Consider the following 8586-nt stretch of genomic DNA (forward strand, 5'->3'; position numbering starts at 1 on the left):
CTGTTATGGACCCCCTTTTCCTACAGTGGACCCGGGTTCACCGATATTTGATGTTTTGATGTATCGTGTAGGTCTAATGATAGATATAATGAATAAAAGATGGATTTTGCTCACTTTTCATCATAAACAAATATGTTTTGTTAACAAATTTGGCTTTAAACAACAAAAAAACCTAACAGACATTTAAACACATTTATTTCCGCAAAAGATCAGAGAAAACGTTTCAAAAACCACTGTAAACATAAAAATAATTTAAAAAATTATTTTGATGCACATTTTTTCATATTAATTACATAAATGGTTGACCGAAACTAAACAATAGATTCGTTTACAGTTGCTGATAAAACCACGCATGTTTACTTAAAAAATGTTTTGTTCTTGATTTATTATTATAAAATATAATTTCAAACTGCAATTATGATGCTTCAGTTGAGTTTAATTGACTATACTGCCGTTATACGCATAATTGTCCCATGTAATTTTTGGACGATTCTGACTTTTTATCATTTTTTAGTTTAGTTTTACGTATACTTTCCGAAAACACATAAAATCTAGAACTTTGTTAAGAAAATCATTGAAAACAACACCAAGTCTGTTTGTCCCATCGTTGTACTTCTAGGCATAATTGTCCCACCAAGTATTTTCTATCACGAAATCATGAGTTTTACGAAGCATTTTATCTTGTTTACCTGTTTATCTGCAAGAGGATTACAAATAAGGGTGATAAAATGTTAACCGGGGTGATTAGGAACTTAGAGGGCGCATAGGGACCCACGGGACAATTATGCGTAGAAACACAGAAATCGATCGAAAAATTTCAATCGCGTTTTTCTCAGTTGCCCTTTTTTGAATATGGGACAATTATGCGTAGAACGGCAGTATAGTTTTGATTTAATTATATTTTTTTACGGCTTCAGCATTTTTGGTACTTTTAACATGAAACAGCTATATTTATACTCAAAATTGAAAAAAAAAAAAAAAATGCGTTTAGGTTGATTACAACAAGCATTTATTGTATGTTTAAGAGAAACTTTTGCTTAAACACACAGTTTTCTTCATTTTTGAAGGTTTAATTAACAGGGGTCCACTTTTGGAAAAGTTTGGATTTTCGTTGTATTATATTGGACCCCCTAATTTTTGCTCAAAAAATGAGCAGTTCTTCGCTTTATTTTAGTAATGTTCCTTAAACTTACATTATTTCGACTTGCTGAAGTTAAATAATCAGCCAAAAAATGATTGGATAGTTAATTCAATCATAAAATATAAAAGCAGTTTTGTTGTGAAAATGCTAGTGGCCATGGCTGATTTCAGATGTCAAACTCAAAACACTTATTTTGGTGAAAAGGACAATTCAATAGAGAATTTGCAGCAAAACTAAATGACGCGTGTCGCCACCTATGAACAAATAGCGTAAACCTATGATTTTTAGAAAAAATGTGTTTTTTCCTTCCTAACCAACATTTTTATAAAACTTATGCCGGATTCGGATGAGAAAAATTATTTCCAACAATTTGGTGTATAACTTACCAATATTTGTTTGATTTTTCTATGAGAAAACTGTAGATTTAGAAAAAGATAGTAATTTGGACTATTTGGCAAGAAAGTCTGTCAAAAATCAATACAAATTGTTGAATATACGTTAACACATCTGTTATCAACTATATAACTGTTTATTTCATTGGTATATACGGGGAAACTCATTTTTTCGTGTTCCAAAACATGTTTTTTAAAGAAAAAGGTCACAAATTTTTGCGCGCCCAAGAGTTGATGTTCATTATTCTAAAGCAAAAAATTTTTCTCGTCTTTTGCAACCAGTTTCATTAAGATTGATGCAGGGAATCATGAGAAATAAGCGATTTTGTTCTTCAATCCAGCAGAAAGGAATACGATTTTTGGCAAGTAACCTCATTTTGGCGCCACCTACATTTGAAACACAGTCACGCTGCAAAACCTCAATATCAGTCAACATTGATTTAAATGATGCTGAACATGTCAAATAATAGATTTGTAGACAACAACACGCTTGAAATTGTGATTTTATTGATTTTTTCTATAAAAACTCTTCAGAGGGTCCACTATAGGAAAGGGGTCCACTAATGGATAACGTACCCTGTGGGTTTTGTTAACTATTTGATAATTCAGCAGATTATTAAACATCAATGGAGCATTTCCATTCGAGCAGTTTTTGCTTTTTTCTACAATGTATTCCTTATGGGAGAACTGTCATTTCTACCACTCGAATCGGGTGCTCCATAGAGCTTTATGACGTTTCGCGTACACACACTAGCGCACCATTTGATTTTGCTGGGCGGACAAAATTTAACCTCAATCTTTTTCGTGTACGTACACGCAATACATGCGCACGTAGATAACTCTATTGATTGATCAACTACACTGCACTCTACCACTTCACTACACACATTATGCTTCTTTGTTTCACTTAGATCAAAACCTTGTTGTGTTCCGTCAATCAACTCTCAGATGAAAATGACAATGGAGCACCCTCCGTCGAGCAGTTTTTGCTTTTTTCTACAATGTATTTCTTATGGAGCGAACCGTCAAAAATTGCTCGACTGCGGGTACTCCATTGTCATTTCAACCAGACTAGCAGAGAACTACGTCTGCCTGTGTGGATCAATCGGACCGCGCACTGGACTCACAATCCAGAGGTCGCTGGTTCGAATCCCGAGGCGGACGCAAAAAATTCTAAGTGTAAATATAGGTATTCGGTGCCCTCTCCCCGTGCCATACCTTCACACTTAGGAGACCCGGTAGGCGGAGTCTTGTCGCAAAATGAACGATACACACCTGTGGAACCGTTGACGAAACCGCAAGGTTTAAGAGGGCCACATTATAAGGTGTTACGTCGATTCCGTAGCAGAGAACTACGTTGAAAACAGCAAAAAATTTCGCTAGTTTTTCTCCTGTCAAATATTTTTGGCAGTAGGGGAAATTCTCGTATCTTTGGCAGGTTAAGCACTCGCTCCTAACTCCATCCAATTTGCTGATTTTCACTATTTAAACAACTAATTTTGCAAATCTTTGGATAGAAACTTGCATGCTCACTTTTTATTGAGCTATTTATCACTCGAGTTCAGTTGAAAACGCTTTTAATTAGCTTTGATTGAATGTCAAAGTTCTGACCTGCCAACATTAGACGCACGCTGGAATTAGATGCTGTTCCCCTAATTAGCGAAAACAAACCATCAGAAAAATGTTGCTGGTTTTGATTTTGCTCAGCTGCTGGTTTAAGCGAAAAATTTCGCTACCTTAAAGAAATTTTTGGCAAATATCAGCAAAATCAAACCAGAAAAATCTCTGCCGATTTGGCGATGGATTCCCTTTCCGTCGATATATCTCAATTTATAACTACATAAATGATATTTGTATACTTTTTTGAATCTGGACCTAAGATATTGTGATTGAAAGTTAAAAAAGGCTTTTATTTTCAAATGGCGCTTGGGACCTAAAACTAACCCGAGATTTATAGTTTATTCACAATAATGTTCTGTTAAATCTTACGTAGAAATTTAGAAAAATGTTGCTCATGCTAGACTAAAAATGTAGTTTTTTCCTGGAGTTTCAGGAGAGGCTGCTTTAAGTTTCTCGTCAAATGTTTTGCCCGACTTTATTCGACCCGGCCCCGGAGATTTATTTCAAACTGCGGTGCAACCCGATAATTGTACCTAAAACATACGTGCCCACAAGATGAATAGTTTTCCGAGAGCGACTAATAAGCGGTGTGTGAAAAGAAAGCATCCGTTCAACTTATGCGCAGTAAACGCCATTATGATTCTCCTCCTACTCTCCCTCGCGAACATAACTCAACCCACAAGCGACAATTACGGCCAGTCAGCAGCGCACATAAACCTACGGCGAGAAATGATGGTGTGGTGCTGATGCTGTTGAATCTGCCAAAAGCTTTTGAGTAATCTCGCCTCATCGCACGGGATTTTTAATGCGATTAGACCTTTTAAACCCGCCGATGGTAATTGTATAAGCCCTCTCTCGCAAGGCTACCCTTTCCGAGGGTGTCATAAAACCGTTTTTCAGGTGTAAAGTTGTGAAATTCTGTTCAAGCCGGTGGTTCCGGAATCATGACGGTTTGGTGGATTAAGCTGGTGGTCAACGTCCGGAATAACTTTCATTTTTGTATGCAGAGAGACATTCTTCTGCTCAATTATTAGACTTAAAATCTTAAAATTAATGCCTTAAAATCAAACTAATAACTAAGTTCTTTGAAAAAAGGCTAAAAAAATTAGCCATCAAGCATACAAATGCAAATTTACTTGTTTGCTTTTTCATGAATTTGAAATGTTCATTAGATTGTAGAGTCCACACTCGATTATCTGAAGTGTTCGCAAAACATTCACTTCGGATAATCAAATTTCCCGATAACCGAATAGCGAAAAAAAGAATTTCATTACCTCGTTGAGCTTCGCTGGTCGTTGAATTGACCCTAAAAATGCTCATGAGTGATTTGGTAATGTTTAATCCAAGATGGCGTTGATAAAATATTGAGAAATGCATTTGGTAATGTAATAGGCTTTACACCGCTGAAAATTGAAAAATGAAATGATGAGCCATTGTATCTGAAGTTTTTTTTGAAAAGGTCCAATAAACCAAATTTCCAGTTTTTGCTTATTGGGTGTTTTTGAAACCGCCACAAGTCAGGGGTATTAAAAACACCCAAAAAGCAAAAACTGATAATTTGGTTAATTGGAACTTTTTTAAAATAACTCCAGGTATCAACATTTTAATGAAAAAAGTGTTTTAAAATGCATATACACTAGGGTGCCCAGAATATGGGACTTTTTCTCAAAACCTCGCTCCACAAGCTGAATATTGTTCCTTGAGCTATTTTAGGACTCTGAGCCAAATATGAGCAAAATTGGTCAACATTTACCCATTGATACTCGGGGGCGAAGTTTGTATGGGAAAAATCGAAAAAATGTATGAAAAAAAAACAATTTTCTTGTTGTTTGGTCTGCACGGAGCGCTATTTCCATCCTAATAGTTTCTAAAGTGAGATTCTTATTGGAAATTTAACGCTCTACAACTTTGTAGAATATACCAAAGCTGTGAAACTCGATCCTGAAAAGTTATTAGCGATTCAAAAATGTCATTTTTGTATGAAAAACCATTTTTTCACCAACTTCAGGCTCGGGTATCAATGGGTTAATCTCAACCAATTTCGCTCAAAATTGGCACAGATACTTAAAATAACCCAATAAACCGTTTTCCGTTTGTGGAGCAGGGGGTCATTTTTTCTGGGCACCCTAATATACACATATCCAGTTGTTTTGCAATAATTAGGCCAAAACACCTAAGTATTGACGTTTTTTTTCGCTGGATTTTTTGCAGTGCTCTGCCGTTCTACGCAAAACTGTCCCATGTTAAAAAAAACTGATTTAACATCACCAAAGGTGAAATAGAGCCTTTCTTACAAAATGATGAAACTCCGAAAAATATATTGGTGCAATTGATTTATCAGAAACATAATGATACCACCCAGTGAGAATTTGACCTAAAGCTTCGAATCTTTTTAGACTAAACCTCGAATGCATTTTTTTTAATTTCAGAGGTACATTATGGGTCGTAAGTTAATCAAGAAAAATTAATTGGATTGACATTACTAGAAAAAAAAATAAAGGGTACCCAGTAGGGTGTTTCATCCAAACAAAAAAGTTCTCAGAATCAGGCAAACCGAGGTTCCCCTAGTAGAGGATAACCATAGGGACTCTCATGCCAAATATCAGCCCATTTGGTTGAGAATTGGCCTGTCCCCAGCGGTTCAAAGTTTACATGTAAATTACTATGGGATTTTTATGCTTTTCATTCAATCGTTCCTACAGGTCTGGGGACAATATGGATTCACTCGGAATAAAGACAGGTGTGTAGGGGATGGTCCAATGAACAAATTCCAGAAGGAATTAGGGTTGTCCATTCTGTCCCCAAGGTGCGCATTGGATCGACGTCCGGTGTCTCCAGAATCAACGATTCACCTTTCAAATGTACGCATTGTCCTTTGCATGCTATGATGGCTAGCTGAAAATTACGACGCCCCGTGTCAGACGGTGAACACGTGGAGAAGCATCGATTGTATTATTATTACAAAATCATCATGTTACGTTATTTAGAATAGTTCAAATTGTTACAGGATCATCAATAATTGTAATTTTATTACTTTAAAGAATGTTACTGAGCTAAAACTCGATTGTATGCTCTGCCACGTGTTCACCGTCTGACATGGGACGTCGTAATTTTCAGCTAGCCGTCATAGCATACTAAGGACAATGCGTACATTTGAAAGGTGAATCGTTGATTCTGAAGACACCGGACGTCGATCCAATGCGCACCTTGGGGACAGAATGGACAACCCTAATTCCTTCTGGAATTCGTTCGTTGGACCATCCCCTACACACCTGTCTTTATTCCGAGTGAATCCATATTGTCCCCAGACCTGTAGGAACGATTGAACGAAAAGCATAAAAATCCCATAGTAATTTACATGTAAACTTTGAACCGCTGGGGACAGGCCAATTCTCAACCAAATGGGCTGATATTTGGCATGAGAGTCCCTATGGTTATCCTCTACTAGGGGAACCTCGGTTTGCCTGATTCTGAGAACTTTTTTGTTTGGATGAAACACCCTAGTACCCAGTCTTTCATGTTAGTCTATGATTAACTTAAAAAAATATGTATCGATATTGCACTTTGTCGATCTATTATGAGAAGCCAGAAAGAACACTTTCACGCGCAGCCTAAAAGTGCGGGTGTTTATGCTTCGACTTGACGACTTGTCGATCTTTCAAGAGAGAACGAGCCGGGACTTCGAAATTGATGTTCAGTATATATTTCTGTATGAAATCAAAAATTTAATGGGAAAAAATAGGAAAAGCTTCAAATTTTGGGCCCAAGCGGTTTATGGCGCATGTTTTCGAATGAATTTTTGTTTGAAACTGAATTCGTTTAATTTGACAGTGCACGGAAAAAAAAATCAATTCTCGAAATCGTGAATTAAATTCACGAATGCGAGAACCACGAAGGAATATATGCACGTTTATGGTGCAAATGCACCATACTCATGAATAAATTTCTTTCGTGGTTCTCACATTCGTGAACTTAATTCACGATTACGAGAATTGATTTTTTTCTGTGTGTTATCTGTAAAATAGTCCAAAAAATACCTCTAAAAATGGCTTTGACCACATTTACTGGTCGAAAATTGTACATCGAAAAATAAAATGTTCGCCTCCGACCCCACGGCTACAGATCTGAAATATAAAAATTGTGAGTTTTACGAGCGGTTTTCCAGTGATGGAAGACAGACTTTGAGTTCCGGGTTTCGGGCCAAAATTCAATCGAAAGAGCACATCTAAACCTTCAATTTAGTAATAGGATTTTTTTCTGGGACGAATCCTCGCGGTGTACGATTTTTTTAAAAGATTTCTGAGAAAAGCGTTTTTCCAAAAGCAAACCTTAAACCTTTCTTTTGTAAGAAAGGCAAAAAGTGCATCTGAGACAAACAAGGGTTGGTGGTCGCATAGACTTTGAAAAATATTTGCAACGGTCCTCATAAATATTCAAAATAAAAAAAAGTAAACGTTCTTTCCAGCTTTTAAAATTTTGTTTTAGTTTTTTTCTTTTGTATGTTTTTGCGTTTTTAAATCCATTTGATGCGGTAGCAAACCCTCAGAAAATCGGGTAGCAAAGTGAAATCTTGATGAACTAGGAGCAAATTTGCTACCGCGACAAAGATACCACAGTGGGCTTGCCGTCGGGTGTAAAATTGATTTACTTCGATGTTTGCCCCCATCCGTGGAGACAGCCTAATGCAAAGAATCACGACAACGTCCACCAAACAAAAATAAGTGAAAATGAAACCATCGACAGATTAGAAAATATTGAGATATACAAGATTGACAACAACAGATTTGACTTGGTTTAGATTTCTGTTCCCAAAATCAAGCAAGTTTGAAGATTTTAACAGGTTCATGTACATTGCAAATAAATCGAATGCACTGGATAGACGATAAAAAACCTTTTGCTTTGAAACCTGATCGATCGTTAGACTAATTTGCTACTCATTTCATTAACATAATTTCTAGCTTGTAGTAAAATTCCCCTGCGCCCTGCACCCAGATTTCAACAACGGTTTAATTTCGTCAAAAAGTCATGAAGCAGCGTGCATAACAGCCATTTGAAGTTTAAACAGATGAGCAAGTCTCGCTTTGAAGTCGTTCAAATTACGCTCTGCACTATACTTTATGGAGCGTTCCCCTCGAGTTCGATCGAGTTTGCTTCTCCTGCAGCATCTTCTAATGGTTACGAGCGGCATCTTTTTATGTTGGCGGCGGTCGTGTGGGGTTCTACCTTTTCTGTTTATGTTATAGTTATCCGTTTGGGCTGTATGCTAGTTCCCATGAATCAGATTGACTAACTAAGATATTCTAAATAAAATCAGGTTACTTCAAACTTTTAGGTACCCATTACATTGTCAGTGCATTTTTTACAGTCTCTGAAAAAAAAACATCATGTATGCAACCAAATTTATATTCATACAAAATAATAAAAAAAATGACA

This window comes from Culex quinquefasciatus, chromosome 2 (assembly GCF_015732765.1).
Source record: "Culex quinquefasciatus strain JHB chromosome 2, VPISU_Cqui_1.0_pri_paternal, whole genome shotgun sequence".
NCBI lineage: Eukaryota > Metazoa > Arthropoda > Insecta > Diptera > Culicidae > Culex > Culex quinquefasciatus.